General features: G+C 38.5%; 1 long non-coding RNA gene across 1 annotated transcript; it reads right to left on the bottom strand.

Moving 5' to 3' along the window:
- Positions 1-1,470: 1,470 nt before the first annotated feature.
- Positions 1,471-5,537, bottom strand: LOC121400365. Its single transcript, XR_005965695.1, has 2 exons — positions 5,478-5,537; positions 1,471-2,367 (listed from the first exon to the last, which is right to left on the bottom strand). It is a non-coding gene; the product is annotated as an uncharacterized LOC121400365 (long non-coding RNA).
- Between the last annotated feature and the right edge of the window lie 15,385 nt (positions 5,538-20,922).

The following is a 20,922-nucleotide window of genomic DNA, read 5'->3' as shown; positions in this document are numbered from 1 at the left end:
TCTGTTGCCTAATATTAATTTTTAAGTCAAAATTTCAAAAAAGAAAAATGTGAGTGTCCCCCAAAAAAATGAAATTTTTTTTTAATTGATTGATTCATTATTTTGGGGGACACTCACATTTTTCTCTTTTGAAATGTTGACTTGGACTTACACCCTAGGACTGGGGTGAATTGTGAGTATGTTCCCCATGATTAACTTTAATAATATTTGATTATGAATTACTAATTAATTTTGTAGTAGTACCTTTATAGACTTTTTGGCACCAACACAAATATTATTATTATTAATATAAATTTTTCCCAAACTTTTGGTTTGAAAACTCTGGGAGGGTCTGAACCGCAAGGGTGAAAATCTGTTTACTCTCCTTAAAGGGATTCTGTCATGATTTTTATGATGTAGTTATTATTTCTAAATAACACTGTTGACACTGAAAATAATTCACTCTACCATATATAATGTATTTCCTGAACCAGCAAGTGTATTTTTTTAGTTGTAATATTGGTGTGTAGGTGCATCTCAGGTCATTTTGCCTGGTCATGTGCTTTCAGAAAGATCCAGCACTTTAGGCTGGAAATGCTTTCTGGCAGGCTGTTGTTTTTTCTTACTCAATGTAACTGAATGTGTCAAAGTGGGAACTGGATTTTACTATTGAGTGCTGTTCTTAGATCTACCAGGCAGCTGTTATCTTGTGTTATCTGGTTTCCTTCACATTGTTCTGTTGTTAGGCTGCTGGGGGGAAAGGGAGAGGGTCGATATCACTCCTACTTGCAGTACAGCAGTAAAGAGTGACTGCACAAGTCACATGACTCGGGGAAGCTGGAAAAAAACAGTTTTATCTTTTGAGAAACGGATTTCGGTGCAGAATTCTGCTGGAGCACGCTATTAACTGATGTGTTTTTTTTTTAAAAAAAAACATGTTTTCCCACGACAGTATTCCTTTAATATAATATAACAAAATCTAACAAAATAACTGCCTTTTGCACAAATTCTGCATGTAGAGAGACAGAATTTCTGGCAATTTTAATAGAGCTCTAATACATCTTCTAGGCAAAAGGAGCCCTCCATTAGATATATTGGATCATTCAAATGACACATAACTCCTGAAAGAAGGAGAAACAGATTCTGAGAAATAGTGAAGATGGACTTGATTATTTCAGAAACGGTACCAAATTTTCAATTGATTGTATTTAGAAAGTTTATGATTTCAGTATGCTGAAGCTAATATTACATTTTCATTTTTGCGATAGTTCCCCTTTAAGGATCCTCAAAACATTCAGTGGCTGACCTCTCAATGATGCCAGAGCTACAGGCAAGTGACTTTCCTTATAGTACAATTGAAGAAATCTCTGCAAGTTTCACAGCTGTATCTCCTGTCCATATAATTGAGTAAGGCAAAAAAAACTTCCTGCTTCCAAGATACTTGTAGGGCTAATATCACCATATTACAGCAATGGAAAAAGAAAGGCAGAGGGAGTAAAAAAGTAAAAAAAAATCCACCTATAGGATGTTTCCCAATAACAGCAGATTAAATGTTAGTTACCTAATTCCCTTGATTTCTTTGCCAGATAAAAACTTGTAGGTACAAGCGAAATTGTCGCTGGTGTTCTTTACTTTCAGTAACGACACATCTTGTGAGATCGATTTCCGAATAACTGAAGAATCAAATTACTGTAATTATTTTCTCATTCAGCTGTCAAAAGAGGAAGCAGAAGTATTCTCCTCGATAACAAAGTGAAATCCCCACTTTTTAAGTTGTCACGACCCAGCTGAATCCCCTATAATGAGTAGTTGTACATTTTTATTTTTTTTTTTTTTTTGCAGTTCCGTGATTAAAGAGCTAACCCACAACTTTAAAGATGATAAAATATGAGCTCCTGCCAGTAATTTCCCAGTGAATCCATTGAACAGAAATAAAAGATTAGTTAATGCGGTTAAAGTACAGTGTGTGTTATCCTTGATAATGCCTCTTGTGTCATTCATTTTTTAGAAATTTAATTTAAAGGATAATCTTTCTGAGACTGTAAATTTGACTCCCAGGTTCTCCCAGTCTCCTATGAGCTAGTCATACCTCAAGCAGCTTTTGTGTTTGATTGTCAACCCAGTTCAACTGACTTGTGAAAATGTATTTCTTTACTGGCATAAGTTGGTCAAGTTTGGGTTGTTTACTGGACAAAGGCCACTTAAAGGAGAAAGAAAGGCAATTTACACATGGGGGTACCACCCTGGGCCAGTGCTCCTATTAGGAGAAAACTGCACCGGCTCGGGGTTCTTCCATCGAGCACCACGGAACAATCCTCTTCCAGCTTCTTCTTTTTTCTCTTTCTGCGCAAGCAAGTAAGGAGCCAAACTTTAAAGGGCATGTAAAGTCTAAAATAGAATAAGGTTAGAAATTCTGTATTTTGTATACTAAATATAAACATGAACTTACTGCACCACAAGCCTAATCAAACAAATACTTTATGCTTTCAAAGTTGGCTACAGGGAGTCACCATCTTGTAACTTTGTTAAACATCTTTGCAAGACTAAGACTGTGCACATGCTCAGTGTGGTCTGGGCTGCTTAGGGATCGTCATAAACAAAGCTGCTTGAGTTCTGCATGGCTGGAAATAAGGTGGGGGCTCCCCTGCTGTTCATAAGTATGATTGTTTCCCTGCTCAGCAGTTAGGGACCGTCTGACAATTCCTATCCACAGCAGTAAATGAAGGGGGAATTTCACTGCATACATTCAGGTTTCTTATAAAAACGGTACACATTTTTTAATTAAAGTATATTGGAGATAGGTTTCTTTTTCATTAAAGAAAGTAAAAATGGGATTTTATTTTTTTGCCTTTACATGCCCTTTAATTAGATTAGAAGAAAAGAGGTTCTGTTTTAAGGGTTAACTACAATGAGAGCTGTGAAATTGTGGAATTCTCTCCATGAATCAATTGCACTGGCTGATACATTAGATAGCTTTAATAGAGTGTTGGATGGCTTTTTAGCAATAATAAATACTTTCACCGGCTTTCAAATGGGGTTCACTTGACCCATCTAAAAAACAAATGCTCTGTAAGGCTACAAATGTATTGTTATTACTACTTTTTATTACTCATCTTTCTATTCAGACCTCTCTCCTATTCATATTCCAGTCTCTTATTCAAATCAGTGCATGGTTGCTAGGGGAATTTGGATCCTTGCTGAAATTACAAACTGGAGAGCTGCTGAATAAAAAGCCAAATATCTCAAAAGCCACAAATAATGAAACAATTAAAACCAATTGCAAGTTGTTTGTGAAGATTCTCATTCATCCAGGTCATTGTATATCTGTAGAAATAAATCACATGGACTTGCTGTGGCTTTTTTTGAAGATGTTTCACCAGTCATCCAATTGGCTTTCTCAATTTGGCCATTCCAAATTGAAACGTCTTCAAGAAAAAAACACAGCAAGTCCTGTTAATTTGACTTATTTCTACAGATATAATTGCAAGTTGACTGAGAATATCACTCTCTAAATTATACTATAAGTTAACTGAAAGAACATCCCCTATAATATTTTCATATATATATTTATAGGGTCTTCATAAATCTTTAAATAATATCATTACTTATTTTGAAAGAGTCACGGGTCCAATCCATTTTTTCCTATACAGATATGGGATCCATTATCAGGAAAACCTTTATCCTGAAAGCTCTGACTTGCGGAAAGGTCATCTCGCATCGACTCCACTTTAAGCAAATAATGCAGAATTTTTAAACATATTTCCTTTTTCTCTGTATTAATTAAACAAAAGCCTGTAGTGGTTCACAACTAAAATATAATTAATCCTCATTGGAGGTAAAACCAGCCTATTGTGTTTATTATATGTTTAAAAGTTCTTTAAGAAGACTTGAAGGACAAGCAAAGTTAATCTAAAGAAGTAGCTAGAAATGTTGTACATTATGTTTTGTGCTTCTGTACCAGCCCAAGGCAACCATAGCCCTTTAGCAGTAAAGATCTGTGTCTCCAAAGATGCCCCAGTAGCTCCCCATCTTCTTTTCTGCTGATTCACTGCACATGCTCTGTGCTGCTGTCACTTACTGAGCTTAGGGACCCACTCACAATATACAGTACACATAGAATAGAAATGTCACAATATAAGGCTGATTAGTAATTAATACAGATAATTACTACATGGCAGCACAGAAACCAGTGCAATTAGCATCAGAATTTAATAATCAGACCTGTAGACAAACCTCATTTTCTGCTTGATAATTAGTGACGAGCCCTAAGCTTAGCTTCTCAACAGCTGCTCAGAGCCCACTGAGCATGTGAGTGTCACAGACACTTTCCAAGATGGTGACCCCCTGTGACAAGTTTGAAGTCCTGGATCATTGCTGCTATTGACAAGCTGAAACTTTAGGATGGTGCAATAAGTTCAGTATATAAAATATGGCATTTTTAGGTCTATTCATTTTTAGGGTTTATTTCGCCTTTAAGGTATGGAGATCCAAATAACAGAAAGACCCCTTATATGGAAATTCTCAGAGCATTCTGCATGACAGGTCTCATATATTTTATGATTAGCCTGCCAACTCTTCTTTATTATACAATGCACTCCTTTATTCCAATTTATTATTAAATATATTATATTATTATGACAATATTATATTGTTATTTCTAATGGAGTAAAAGAAGGGTGTGATGCAGGGCAGAGATGGAGTAAAATGAAGAATTTCAAAGTATTGACAAAAGCAGCATGGAAAAGAGATTGTAGCCAGCCTGAGCAATTTCAGAGCCATAAGTAATAATTGTGGAATGTGTCGTGATCTCGCAGTCCTGTTTCTGCTCCAGTGGATTTAATTGCAAACTGTTGGCCAGCTCTAACAAACTGTGCTATGTCTCCTCATTCACTGCAAAGAGCTGCTTCCTCTAGTGTTAAATCAGGGAAGCAAAATAATTGTAACTAAGGTAACTATAGGGGGGTTGTGGATGCACACCTGAGGCCAATTTCAAAAAGTTTAAAGCCCTGTCTAAGTTAGGGCTCTTACACACGGCCGTTCCGACCTGCGCTCCCCTGCGTTCCGTTTGTTGGCGTTCAGCCGCAGGGGAGCGCAGGAATAGACGCAAGTAATGATTTGAAATGGGGCTGTACTCACTCAGGCGCGTGTAGGCGCCGAACGCAGGAAAAATGCAGCATGTTGCGTCTGAACCTGCGTTCGGCGCCTACACGCGCCTGAGTGAGTACAGCCCCATTTCAAATCATTACTTGCGTCTATTCCTGCGCTCCCCTGCAGCTGAACGCCAACAAACGGAACGCAGGGGAGCGCAGGTCGGAACGGCCGTGTGTAAGAGCCCTAATTCAAGTAAATATGCAAGTGCATGTAATTTTGAAACAGGGTTTTTTTATCACAAAGTTATGATCATAATATTGATAAGCCACCATACCACGTCAAGGTAAAACCCCACATGGTGGTCCCTAACTTATTTATCTTTAGTCATAGTAAAAAAGGAATATTACCTCTCTGTGTAGTAACAATTCTTTATGTAAACATCTCCTGTGCTTTGGTTTCAAACTCTGTGCTAAATCCTCCCCCGCCAACTGCTAAGCGGCTTTTAAGAGGGAGAGACTGCCTTAACCAACGCCCATTTTAGAAAAGTAGAAGTCAGGTGTTGTAATTAAAAACAAAGTAGAGTGATATGTGCAGTTGCACAATAGTGTGTATACATGTGTAAGTGAAATGTGAAGGTGTGTATGGTAGTGATAAGGGAAAGTGTATGTGTATTTGGGAGTATGTATGTAAGTTAGCATAGAATGAAAAGAGTTTGTAACTAAGGGACAGATTTATCAAAGGTAAAAAAAAAAAACCTTTATTTGTCCATTTTATCACCAGCGAAAAAGAGCTGTGAGCAGATTTTCCCATTTGTATGTTTTGATAAAAGAGTCAGATCAGTAAGATCTTCAGAAAAGTTGTTGAGAATATCTGGAATACCTTTCAAAAATATGAAAAAATGTGACATGAGGAATACATGTTACATTTTATCTGGAAGGGCAATTTGACCTTTGATATATTTGCCCCCCCCCCCTCCAAGTTTTGGTAGTCCATAATAAAACCTATTTAAAAATAATTCATCTTCTCTTCTGTGTATACTCAACATTATTCATTTTTCATATATACAGGTATGGGACCTGTTACCCAGAATACTCAGGACCTGGGGATTTCTGTATAAAGGGTCTTTCTGTAATTTGGATCTTCATATCTTAAGTCTATTAAAAACATGTTATAAACCCAATAGGCTGGTTTTGCTTCAAATAAGGATTAACCCCTTCACCCACCATGAGTCCCCTCCCAATCCGATTTTTAGAATTGCCCTTTCCAAGTCCCTATCAGATGACCTGCCTAACCAATAAACTAAAATGTGCCTGATGCGCGTTTCACCACCAGTTGTGGGCTTTGTCAAAGGCAAGGGATCTATTTCTCTCCGGTTGGATGTGCCTGAGGCACACTCCACTCCACCGAATGTGCGTTGTTTAACTAAGGGCTCTTACACACGGCCGTTCCGACCTGCGCTCCCCTGCGTTCCGTTTGTTGGCGTTCAGCCGCAGGGGAGCGCAGGAATAGACGCAAGTAATGATTTGAAATGGGGCTGTACTCACTCAGGCGCGTGTAGGCGCCGAACGCAGGAAAAATGCAGCATGTTGCGTCTGAACCTGCGTTCGGCGCCTACACGCGCCTGAGTGAGTACAGCCCCATTTCAAATTATTACTTGCGTCTATTCCTGCGCTCCCCTGCGGCTGAACGCCAACAAACGGAACGCAGGGGAGCGCAGGTCGGAACGGCCGTGTGTAAGAGCCCTAAGGCTCTGGGTCATTGATACCTATGGGTTTAAATGTGTTCAACCTCACACTATATGGGAGGGATCTCGAAGTGGGTGAAGGGGTTGGCACTGTGAAGGACAATCTTTGGGGGACCCCACCAGTGTTCACATTTACTATGGTGGTAATTTGAATGTGCTACTTAATTATCAATGGTTAGCAGTTGCTTCCTATATATATAAGTACAAGAGCACATTGTCTCCTTAACCCACCAATTACCTGGTCAGTCATTTTCAGTCATTTTCCTGCAGTTAACCTCTTATTTTAATGTTGCATACTAGACATTGTTTTAATGATATAATAAAGGTTAAGTTTTAATTTTGAGCTTCGGAGCTTATGGCTGGGAGGGTGCAGTTTGATGGGTCAGCTCTTTCTCATTTCTTTTTGCCATTATATAGATCCTAAGAAATGCTACCATGCAGGGAGGTGCCGGCTTTTGAATATTATGACCAGAGTTAAATAATTGTGGACCGACATATGGGGGTTAGCTTGACGTGGTATGGTGGCTTTATGATCATAATTATGTAACTAAAAACCCCTATTTTTGTAAATACATGCACTTTTATGTATAGTATAGTATAGTATAGATAGAATACTTATGAAACGGGACCAGAGAATGTGCATTGATCAATCCCCCTTCTCTTTCACTATGATTGTAGTTAATTTGGCCAGATCAGTAGCACTTCCATTGTACTTGCATTGTATATTTTTAATTAGCCTTGGAGTGCTCCCACAACCCCCCCTTTTTTGCATTTTGTATGGAAACCCCGTTATCTAGAAAGCTCTAAATTACAGAAAGGCTGTCTCCCATAGACCCCATTATAATCAAATAATCCAATTTTTTTTAAAACAGTTTCCTTTTTCTCTGTAATAATAAAACAGTACCTTGTACTTAATCCAAACTAAGATATAATTAATCCTTATGGGAAGTAGAACCAGCCTATTGGGTTTATTTAATGTTTACATGATTTTCTAGTAGACTTAAGGTATGAAAATGCAGAAAAAAGATCTGTTATCGGGAAAACCCTAGGTCCCGAGCATTCTGGAAAACAGGTCCCATGCTTGTACAAGCAGCCACATATCACATATAATTTTATTATATATATATATATATATATATATATATATATATATATATATATATATATATATTATATATAGATATATATATATATATATATATATATATATATATATATATACATATAGATAGATAGATAGATAGATAGATAGATAGATAGATATCCCTTCAGTATTATTTATATTTTCTACAATTAAAGGGAAACTGTAACTATTTGACTACAGAGTGACCACATTATTGGACTATTGTCCAAAAAAACAGGGCAAAAAGTATTTGCCAGTCTTATCTGTATGGGCCGCGACGTCTGTTTTTTGCATACTGCATTATATAATACTTTGAATGAAAATATATTTCAGTGCTCTACTGTTATGCCAAATCCTCAGTTCAGCCTTGCACAAAATACCCTAAGCCTCAGGAAACAGATGTGAAAGTGCCAGCACTTTAGGATGGAACTGCTTTCTGACAGGCTGTTGTTTCTCCTACTCAATGTAACTGAATGTGACGCAGTGGGACCTGGATTTTACTATTGAGTGATGTTCTTAGATCTACCAGGCAGCTGTTATCTTGTGTTAGGGAGCTGCTATCTGGTTACCTTCCCATTGTTCTGTTGTTAGGCTGCTGGGGGGGGAAGGGAGGGGGGAGATATCACTCCAACTTGCGGTACAGCAGTATAGAGTGACTGATGAGCACAAGTGACTGAGCACAAGTAACATGACTGGAGGCAGCTGGGAAACTGACAATATGTCTAGCCCCATGTCAGATTACAAAATTAAATGTAAAAAATCTATTAGCTCTTTTGAGAAAAGGATTTCAGTGCAGAAGTCTTCTGGAGCAGCACTATTAACTGATGTGTTTTGAAAAAAGCATTTTTTACCATGACAGTATCCCTCTAATATGTGGCATTCAGGGTCGGACTGGGCCGGTGGGACACCAGCAAAAAAACAGGTGGGCCCTGACGATTGGAATATCTTGTGCCGTGTCCATAGCACCTGAGCATGCATGCGGCATGCCATTGTTACGCATGGGGGTTTGAAAGTCAGGAGGGGGCCCCTGGTGACTGCAAGGAGGGACCTTCGTGTTTCAGACCCGGTGGGCCCCCAATGCTCTGGTCCGACCAGTTGAGTATAGGGATTACCGTATAGGCTTTGTTTATTACTGAAGGGATTTTATGACCCACTTTTTTATGCATTCTTCCTCTATACAGTATGTGTCTGTTAGAAATATTACGACAATGTTTCTATGAAACCCAGCCTTGATATTTTATGTTCTTCATGTTTTAATCACCAAAAAATTCTACTGCTTTTGATATTTCTTGAACTAAACAGACAAACTGAAGCTACTCCATGTTAGTTCTTGCAAATTTAGTTCATGTCATTCCTAGAATACAAGCTCCTCTCTTTTGTCTTTCTTGTAACTATTTTGTCTTACAGATAAACAGATGAGCAGAGGGATTATCTGCAAACTGGGATTCGAATGTGCTGCCTCACAAGGGACAAACATGGAGCATCTTAATTTTCCCTGTTTGTCCTTTTTATATTAAAGGACAAGGAAAGTTAAACTACAGAAGTAGCTAGAAATGTTGTACATTATGTTTTGGGCTTCTGTACAAGTCCAAGGCAACCACAGCCCTTTAGCAGTAAAGGGCTTTTACAGTGTAAGGACATTTAGAAGTCACCTTGGGGCTCCATCCCCTGTATAAAAGTGTTGTAGATGCAACATGGAAGGCCTCATTGACCACTAATATCCTTAGATTTTACAAATGTGGGTACATTTATTCCGTATATCAAATACTGTATATTGAATAATATTCTGTCATCACATATATTCTCTAATTTTTTTTTTAGCTGACTAATAGTAAATTGTTTTGAAATACCCACAAAGTATATAGGAACCCTGCTACATCCACATAATGATCCAATAGCTTCCAATCTGAATTTGCACTGCTGCCCAGGGTTTACATATGATGGAACCTGCCTGACATCTAGTGACAGTAAAAGAGAACTGCTTTGATACCAATGTGGTTTCTGTTTAATAGAAAGGTGATGTTCCTTTTTTCTTTTTACCAATCACCTTGCATTCTATTTGATCCTTGAATGTTCTATTTGACATATTCTTGCAGGGGCAATCCTGGCCCCTTTGCCACTCCTTTTTGGCATTAAAGGAGGTCCAGGGGGGGCAGGACACCAGCGTAAAGTAGCACTCCCAGCACTAGAAGAGCCAAATTTCCAGGTTCAGTCTCTCTGCTGAGGGGCCCGGTGCACTCTGATCCCCATCCTCCTGCCCCACTCCCCATCTTAACTCCGCCCACTCTCTGCCCGACTTGCATCCCCAGGGCCGCCATCAGGGGGGACAGGGGGTACAGGTGTCCCGGGCCCGGCAGTGCTGCACTTTCCAAAGAGCCAGGCCCCCCTTGACTCCTGAAGCGGCGAAAAGACCTGAAGTCATGAAAACAGCCAAGATTGAAGTCCTGAAGCGACGAAAAAAACCAAAGTCACGAAAGGAGGCGAAGTTGAAGTCCTGAAGCCACGAGTTCAATTCTACTGAATTCCAATTTATTATTTTAATACTCTAAAGGCCCCTGCCACGCATTTTGTGACTATAACGGTCACTTCATCAGAAGCCAAAATCGCCCCCTGCTAACAACATATTTATACACACAATTTTTTTGACTTGTTAGGGGGGCCCTGGCGCCAATGTTTTTTTTTAAATTATAGGGGGGCCCTGGTCACCAATTATTTTTTTTAACTTGTAGGGGGGGTCTGACCACCAATTTTTAAAGGGGGGCCCTGGCACCACAGTTATAAGGGGGCCCTGACCATCATTTTATAACTTGTTTGTGTGGGGGGGTTTCCTTTTTTAGCACTGATGTCTGTGTGGTCTTTTAACTGTTGTGTGGAGTGGGTGGGATCTGGGGTGGGGCTGGGCTTGGGCTTGGGCTGGGGGCCCCAATAATTTTGTTGTACGGGGCCCCGTGATACCTAATGGCGACCCTGTGCTTCTCCCTTCCTCGCTGCAGGTAAGAGAGTGGCTGGGGAGGAGGGCTTTTTTTTTTATCAGCTATAGAGGAAGCAGACCCCACAGTCCAGGCTCCCTGCCATATCTCCCAACTGTCCAGTTTTTAGAAGGACAGTCCCTCTTTTGACAACTCAACCCGCAGTCCCTCGTTTGTTCTGGAAAGTCCAGATTTTCTCTCTGCACAGTCAGAAAAAATAAACAATGTTTCTAACTTAATTGGCTTTTGGCAGAGAGCCCAGACCAGCCACAGGTGCAGATAAGATACTTTTGTAACAATTTTGAGATAAGCAAATAAGAAAACAGGTCTCTTGAGAAGACTCACAGCTTAAAGGGCAATTCACCTTCATTAGCAAAACTGTAATAACTGGTAGAAAAAAAACACAGAAATATGTTCAAACTTTCATAACCTGCAAAATTTTGCAAAATGAACATGGTAATTAGGGGGTGTGGCCACAAAAATGGGCGTGGTCACTGTGCATGGCAACTTTTTTGTTCCTCTTTTTATTTCTAAAATGTTGGGAGGTATGCTGCGACTGCTCCCACTGTTCCCCTGTTTGTGTAGGTTTCCTCACACACACGCACTCAAAAAAAACTTACAGGCAGGTTAATTGGCTCCACTGGGACAGGGGCTGATGGGAATGTGCCATGCTATATAAATACTGGGAGCTACAACATGAAACTGGCCACTGCTCCTTAAAGGGCATGTAAAGGCAAAAAAATAAAATCCCATTTTTACTTTCTTTAATGAAAAAGAAACATATCTCCAATATACTTTAATTAAAAAATGTGTACCGTTTTTATAAGAAACCTGACTGTATGCAGTGAAATTTTCCCTTTATTTACTGCAGACGGATCCTAACTGCTGAGCAGGGAAACAATCATACTTATGAACAGCAGGGGGAGCCCCCGCCTTACTTTCCAGCCATGCAGAACTCAAGCAGCTTTGTTTATGACGATCCCTAAGCAGCCCAGACCACACTGAGCATGTGCACAGTCTTAGTCTTGCAAAGATGTTTAACAAAGTTACAAGATGGTGACCCCCTGTAGCCAACTTTGAAAGCATAAATTATTTGTTTGATTAGGCTTGTGGTGCAGTAAGTTCATGTTTATATTTAGTATACAAAATACAGCATTTCTTGCCTTATTCTGTTTTAGACTTTACATGTCCTTTAAAGGCAGAGTTAGTACATATTATGAAAAAAATGTCTCCCCAAAAACTTGTAACTTGACTCAATACATCCGGGTGCTCTTCTACGCTTGAAATTGCTCCAGTGTGCCGGTTGCTCATTGAACTGGAGAGGTTCACCCCCCCAAGACCTTTTAAGGTGACCATACACGCTAGATTTACGATCATCTTTCCCATGACCATTAGTCCTATGAACAATGTTTTGTCCACTCTAATAACGTTAAGATATGCAGGTAAAAACAAAAATAACTGTTTAGCTCTATCTGATGATTCAGCATTAACGTTATGATGTTGGGGCACCTTCAAAGGTGCCCGATCAAAATTTTCAGTCCTGCCTGATTGACGAGACGTCTGATAGCTAAGGCTTATTACCGATATCGGTTGCCTAGTCTCCCACCACACATGCACCTTTGTACGATATTATCAGTGTTAGTGATGAGCAAATAAATTCGGCAGACACAAATTCGTGGTGAATTTCCACGTTTTGCCGCAAGCGAAATAATTCACGAACCTGCAGTAACAATTTGCCGGCTAAAAATCCCCTGAATCAAAAAAATTGACGCACGTCAAAATTATTTTGATGCCCATTTTTCGGTGTTTTGTGAATTTCACGATAAATTCGCTAATTTTTCGGTGAAGTGAAACTACACAGTTTCGCCCATCACTAATCTCTGTCTTTGGCCACCTTTATACTTGTTATGCGAGCATCCAGTAATACTTCAGGACACCCAGGACCCTGAACTAGGGATAGGCAAACAAAAGAGATGTTTGCCTAGCGCCCCCCACTATTGCACCCAAGACGTATCGTTTCTATTTACCCCCTAGTTCTGACCCAACTGGGCTGAATATGAATTATGGAGTCACATTGCCATTGCACCCCAACTTAAAAAAGATATGGAAAATATGGGGTTCTTGAAATTCAAGTCTCAGTCCCCTTTGCTCCTGTTCTGTGAGAAACTTCATAAAGGCCTATAATGCATCTCAGAAAAAAAGAGAGGGTGGGACTGAAAAAGGAAAAATAATCTTCATCTAGTCCTTCTTCTCCTCTCCAAATTTCCCGTCACTCACCCTTTTTTACGTCCAAAGACTGTACATGTTACGCGACTGCACATTAAAAACTAATAGTTTTAAACTGCATCCAGATGCATATACAGGCAGCGATACATACAGCATTTGCCCCCCCCCCAAATTTGAATTGCAGTAGTGATAGTTCTGCTCCACCAGGGGGCAGTGCTGCTGTTATAATGGACTACGTTTGCTGCTGCGCTGTTATAAATGGCAAAAAAGTGAATATTCCGAATGAATTATAAATATGTATGTTAATCACATTCCTGCCAGCCACTAGGGATCTTTACATTTTTGTACTTTGATCTCAGTATTTCTGGTTTGTTTTTTTTCTAAACATCAAGGATTAAGTGAAGACACTGTAGATATTTGGGAGCTGTCTATAATAAACTGCCTGTAAATGGAGGAAACTGGATGTCTCAGCTTCCTCTAAAGAAATGATCTTTTGTGCCTTTTAACCAAAAATATTTAAACCTTTTTTTCAAATAATGCACCAGTTCAGAGAGTTGCTGAACCCAATAATGTTATGGTGTTAACTAGCGTTGAGTAAGTTTTTTCACCAGGCACCAGGCATGGATTTGCAGCAAAATTCTGTGTTTTGCAATCGCCACATTGAGTAAACTGACACAATAAAAAAAATGACTTCAGAGCAATATGAGTGAAAAAAAACACTAGAGTAGAGTACAACTGCCCAATAACTTGAATTTATTTTGGATGAAAAAAAGAACCAATGACAAACAAAATTATTTTGTGAATTTTTTTGCTGTTGACCGCATTGATTCTTCTTTTATAATCTTACCTGTTATCCAATGGCACTGTGGGATTTGTAGTTTTATAGGGAAGATTAGCTCTCCGAATTATAAGATAGCAAGGTAAAATTGAGACTACAGTCCCCAGTGACCTACTTTCTCCTCCGTGTGGGGTCCCAGACTTAGAAAAATACAGGCAGCTAGAACTTGGGACTTCTCCACCTCTAACAATTTTCCTATTCCTCCTTTCTCTTTCAATGCTGGTCTCCTTTGAATAATTTTATGCAAACGTTTTTTAACACCCTATAACTTTAACGGGGGTGTATGGATTAATTATTACTCACCAATTTTTATGCAGTCTTCAAAGATTACCTTAATTGATTTGCAGCAATTTTAATGAATTTAGTAAAGTTTACTTTTTAACAGTTAATCAGTTATTTACAATCTTCTATAATGAATGGATTTGAATGTGTGATATATAATAATGAATTAACTTTAATCTCACCTGGGTCAATTTAATCCTGGTTATTTAAGTTAACTTCTTAATTTCATTTGAAGCACTAGCACTTTATAGCACAATATTAATTAATCCTGTTACATGATTTTTAATTGCTAATGAATTATTAGCACCTAGAACATAGCACTTTATTGGGTAACCCAGCAATGGCTGCCCAATAATTGAAGCAACACTGGGTTAGTAACCGTTAACGAAACTGTTAATAAACTCTGACACTGCTGCACTAATATTTGAATTTTCTTTAATTGGTGGTCAATTGAATAGAGAGGGGTTTTACTTCTTTTCATTTCTATAACACATTATTTTGGTAATCACACCTCTTTCGTTCGGAAAACGTATTGCTTTTTTAGGAAGGTACACTGAACAATTCTTTCTTTATAAAGTTAAAAATACACCGTCAACAAAAACAAAAGTGCAGAAAGGTGTAATACAGTATATCTCAATTTATATATAGTAAGCTGCACAGCGGTAACTGATAATACCAATAAAGCAAAGGATTTACACATTAAATAAGGCAAAGTTGCTACTGTTACAAATAGCAGAAATGAATAAAAGAATAAAAAAATATTTCTAAAAGGTGAGAGCTTCAGCAATGCTGCCTGTTACAGCACTCTATACACATGCATGGGAATTGCACATGGAACACCTGCTGGTTACAGACAGACAGCTAGAATGCCATTAAAGGGAATGTAAAATAAGGCTAGAAATGCTGTATTTTGTATACTAAATATAAACATGAACTTACTGCACCACAAGCCTAATCAAACAAATAATTTATGCTTTCAAAGTTGGCTACAGGGGGTCACCATTGTGTAACTTTGTTATACATCTTTGCAAGACTAAGACTGTGCACATGCTCAGTGTGGTCTGGGCTGCTTAGGGATCATCATAAACAAAGCTGCTTTAGTTCTGCATGGCTGGAAAGTAAGGTGGGGGCTCTCCCTGCTGTTCATAAGTATGATTGTTTCCCTGCTCAGTAGTTAGGGACCGTCTGACAATTCTTATCCAGAGCAGTAAATGAAGGGAGAATCTCACTGCATACAGTCAGGTTTCTTATAAAAACGGTACACATTTTTTAATTGAAGTATATTGGAGATAGGTTTCTTTTTCATTAAAGAAAGTAAAAATGGGATTTTATTTTTTTGCCTTTACATGCCCTTTAAAAAGTGTCCTTTGCAATTCTCTGGCATCAACTACCGATGCGGTAATGGCGGAGCTCACCCAGAGTTGTGTATCGTCCTGCTTGATCGCAGCTCTTGCGATACGCCGGTCACTCCTTGCCGGCTCCTGCACCAAACTCTCAAACCGCTGTGGAGCGCTGATCAAGAATAAATCAGGAGTCTGACACTGTTAACATCAATCTTCGGCTTTATTCAGACGCATGTGAGGATTACATCGGAGGGTGTACAATTCTAGCGCGCTTCATGCCATAAAACTGGGCACTTCAGAGTAATACAATTCTCTGCACTGCTGGTCCTCACTGTAAGGGCTGAACTATATGAATGTTTTCTGTCGGTTCGTGTCGGAATGACAAAACGTTGGAGACAAATCGGATGTAGTGGTACGTGCGACATATCAGATGTAGTGGGACTGAACGAAAAATCTCAGGTATAAACTACACACGATAAGACTGTCGACACTCGTGATGTATTGGATGGAATGTAGTTTATACCTGCGATTTTTCCTTCTGTCCCATTATATTTTGACGTGTGCCACTACATCCAATTTTTCGCCTTCGTTTTGCCGCTCCGACACAATCCGATGGAAACATTTGTATAGTTGAGCCCTAAGGGTCATTTGCAAAGCAGCAAGTGTTGCCTTAAAATGTGTCTGCGTATTGATGCTATTCTTGAAATGTACTTGTTTCGAAACGCCTGTTCCAGAAAAAGCCTCATTTGTAGAATAGGCCATTTTGCATTTTGCACGCTGGGTTCAGTTCTGTGCAAATTGCCGCAGGCCTCTGCACTACGTTTCAGAACACAGATATCTGCAGCACAGCTTTTGGCTCCACTGCTGACTGCGTTAGTCCACACAGGATCCAAGGGAGATGGGCAGACAGTGCTGGGCCAGGCACCCTATCTGATACCCTGGGATCCTAAATGGCTGTATAGATTTGCCATCATGCATCATAATCAACATTATTAATTAACTGAACATGTGTGTGCAATAAGTCATTGACTGATTGATTGGGGGGAAGCGAGTGATCCTTATATGAGTACTTTCCCACTAGCAACTGTGCCGCCTGGCCAAATTCATAAACACGAAGCACCAGCAGCACTAAAATCATCGCTTTATTGAAAAATATTTAAAAACATGGACCGCAGAAAGTTACATGCTTGACGCGTTTTGTGGTCAAAGCCACATCCTCAAAAGCATTTGTGCCCCTGGGTTTGTAAATCTATAAACTTAGGGCCAAGTTGAGTTTGTTTTGACGCATCAGGTGCAATTACGGAAAGAACAGCCTAGCGCACAGCTGCAATTTGATTGGGGAAAATACTGAATTGTAGTCAAATACTGCATTGTGGGGAAATTGAACCCAAAAGCTGCACATTGCATCTGATAAATAAATGCCTCTTTATATGTACAGCCAAAACAACGTTGTTATCTCTTCTCCAAAGTCTTTTGATTCATCTTCTTTGCTTATCTGTTAAAAATATTTATTTTAAATGGTTAGAAAAAGGACAAGGTGCTCCAGAAACAGGGGCCCATTTACTTAGCTCGAGTGAAGGAATAGAAGAAAAAAAACTTCAAATTTTGAATGATTTTTTTGGCTACTTTGACCATCGAATTGGCTACTTCAACCTTCAACTATGACTTAGAATCTAACAATTTGGACTAAAATCATTCGACTATTCTACCATTCTGTAGTCGAAGTACTGTCTCTTTTAAAAAAACTTCGACCCCCTACTTTGCCACCGAAAACCTACCGAGGTGCCATGATCGAACCATTTTGCGGTACAAATACAGTCGAATATCAAAGGTTAATTAACCCTCGATATTCGACCCTATATAAATCTGCCCCTTAGATATATAATCACTCACTAAATAGTAAAAGTGGTCCCCAGCTTTAGGGAGCGGTACAACAGAACATTGGAAAGCGGAGCTGACCGGCACTCAAACGGATCCATAGGACCAGAGGTATTCAGTTAAAAAAATATTTTATTGGTAGAAAAATTAAAAATATAGCTGTATCTCCATCAGGGTGCTTAATCATGGGCTCAAATGACAATAGCAGGATATGAGCATTTATACACATTACAACCAATCAGAAAATTGAGAGAGAAAAAACAGAACAAAAAACCATTAAAGAGACAGTACCTCTATATTTCTTCCAGAGGTTAAATAATAGAGCAAAGTGTTAAAAATCATTTTGGCTGAAGTAAAGTTATATAGAAAATAGTTATGGTTAGAAAAAATAGTAGAAAAATAAATAAATTATATATATATATATTTCTCTCCTGTTTGAATGATTATTAGGCTAAATGGAGACTTCATAGACAGATTCTCATGAGTAGTAACAAGTTACATCAAAATCTGAATTCATACCAAAGGGTATTCTAGTTTTTAAATAAAAGATCCAGTATACTTCTCTTCTAGACAGAATTTTGGATAAATCTCTTCCCCGACAGTTAAGATGTACCTTTTCTGTACCCTGGATACTGAAGAAATTCAGATCTCTGGAATTGCATGAATGAAAATGTTTAGAGACATTGGTTTCTTTTTTAGTTCTAATATCAGACATGTGTTCTCTAATTCTCTCTTTAAGTTTGCGTGAAGTTTTTCCTACGTATTGACTTTGACATTTCGAACATGTAATCAAATAAATTTCTTGTGTTACAATTAATATACTGTTTGATTTCATCAGAGAAGGTATCACTTTTTTTCATGTATGGGCATACTGCACACCTCTTTTCTCCACATATGAAATTGCCATTTATCATTAACCGAAGGGGATGTGATTCTTTTTCAGTATTTATCATACTTGGAGATCGCATATTACTTAAAGTGAGGTTTTTTCTGGTTATGAACTTACAGCCAGAATTTAGAATGTTATTAAGCTTCTCATCTGTCTTCAAAATGGGGATCTTTTTTTCAATTATGCGTTTTATCATAGGGTATTGTGGGCTATACGTAAATATACATAAAGGTTTGTCCAAATTCAAAGGTGTTTTTGAGTTCTTTCGAAATCTGAATGTTTCTTTGTGAAAGAGAGAATTTCTTGTCATGAGTGCTTTTTTGAAGGCTTCTATCAGCAGACTAAGATGGTACCCCCTTTGTAATAGTCTGTCTCTTAGTTGACATGCTTCCTTCACAAAAGTGTCAGAATTGGAGCATAGTCTTCTAAGACGCAGGAATTGGTCTATTGGTATATTTCTTATTAGATGTTTAGGGTGTGAGGACGTAGCTCGTAACAAAGTGTTGGCTGCGCATTCTTTTCGATATAAAGAAGTTGTGGCTTTATTTCTTTCACTTGCCAGGCTTATATCTAAAAAAAAGTAATCTTAGTGTCTTGGTATTCATATGTAAAGCTTAGATATAAGTCATTGGAATTGATGTACTCAATTAATTCTTTAAAGGTTGTTATATCACTTTTCCATATGATGAGCAAATCGTCTATATAGCGTCCGTAAAACTGAATAGATTTATTCCCACCATCCCATGTATAAATTAGCATAGGATGGGGCAAATTTTGCTCCCATCTTCGTGCCTTGTTTCTGTAAGTAGTATTGCTTATCAAAAAGAAAAAAATTATGACTTAATAGAAATTCAATTGCTTCCAGTCTAAAATCTTTTAAAGATGTTCCATAATTGATATATTGATCTAAATGAAAGGACATAGCTTTTAGTCCTTGAGTGTGTGGGATGCAGGAATATAAGGAGAATACATCAGTTGTTGCCCATTTGAAGTGTTGCCCATTTCATAGTGGAAAGTACTTGTCCACTATCTTTTATGTAGCCTGGCAAGTGAAGTACACGCGGTTGAAGATAATGATCAATGAGTTCAGAAAGGGGTTCACCTAAAGATCCTATTCCGGCTACCATTGGTCTACCTTTAGGGGGTCTTTCGGGAATTTTAGGGAGGTGATGAAAGATTGGATTGGATTCTCAACTTTAAGAAATTCTATAGTATTTGTATTTATAACACCTAGACCATGGTATTTATCAACTAATTCAAAAAGTGCAGATTGGTATGTTTTAACTTTATTGGAATTTAGAGCTATGTAAGTGTCAGAGTCTGTTAACTGTCTGATTGACTCTGACACATACATAGCCTGAGCCATCACTACAATTGAGCTCCCTTTATCAGCTCGTCTGATAACTATAGAGATATCTTCTTTTAAATCTTTAAGTGCCTTTGTCTCAGCAGATGTAAGATTATGGCCGTAGGAGGGAGCAGTATTGTTTTTGAAATAGATTAATGGTGGGAGTTCTAAGATAAGTGGGGTAGAAGTTGGACTTGTTACGGAAGTTACAACCCTCGTTATCAGTTTCGACCCCTACCTTAGTTTCTATCATATTATTTTCATGTTGTAAATCTTCCAAAGTTAGTATGGAACATACATCTTTAAAATCTAATGCCTTATTGTCAATTGTGGAAAATCTTTCTTTTGGGGGGGGGCTTATATCTGTTGTCTGAGGGAGTTGGTCCGGCTTGTTATCTTTGTAAAAATGTTTCTTAATGAGAATATTACGAACAAATCTATTAACATCAACTATCGTGTCAAACAAATCAAACCTCTTGATGGGGCAAAATGATAGTCCCTTTTCCAATAAGTCCAGTTCCGTTCTATTCAAAGTCCTTGTAGATAAATTCGTTTGTTTTTCACATTCCGTACTTGGCACTTTTGTGTGTCTCATTCTTTGTCGACTTCCTCTTCTGGTGGTCTCTCTTCTGGAGTTCGTCTTGGCGGTTGAAAAGCCCATCTGTTGTTTTTCAGGTGTTTTGAAGTTTTTAGACGATTGATGGTAAGTATTACCGCCTTCAGGTCCACGAGAAAAGACTTCCATAGCTCTGGATTCACTCGTATTCTGTGAAGAAAGAGGAGAAGACGGCAAGCCAGCAGCAAAACCAAAGTCATCGGTGGAGTCATAGTCTCCACTTGAGAAACTCACATGTTTGGATTTATTTTTATTTTTTAAAATAGAACGGTTGGGTGTACTCGACTTATACATGGAATTTGTGTAGCCTTGAAAATCTGGATACATTATATACTCTGTCTGTTTCATAGTCTTTTTTGTCTCAATTAAATTTTCTCACTTTACTGTCCATGATGTCTGACTCCAATTTTTTTACTTTGTTAGATAAGGACTTATGGAATTGCTCAAAATCTGACTGAATAAAAATCTCAAGAATATTTTTGTGGAGGTTAAGTCTTCTTTAATGGCTCAATATATAAGACGTTTTTCAACTATCAGTTCCATTAGTTTTAACGAGCAGTCAGTCAGGGTTTGATTCCATCGTGTCATAATAGAGC

Source organism: Xenopus laevis, chromosome 2S (assembly GCF_017654675.1).
Source record: "Xenopus laevis strain J_2021 chromosome 2S, Xenopus_laevis_v10.1, whole genome shotgun sequence".
Lineage (NCBI taxonomy): Eukaryota > Metazoa > Chordata > Amphibia > Anura > Pipidae > Xenopus > Xenopus laevis.
This window is presented reverse-complemented; position numbering and strand designations above follow the sequence as displayed.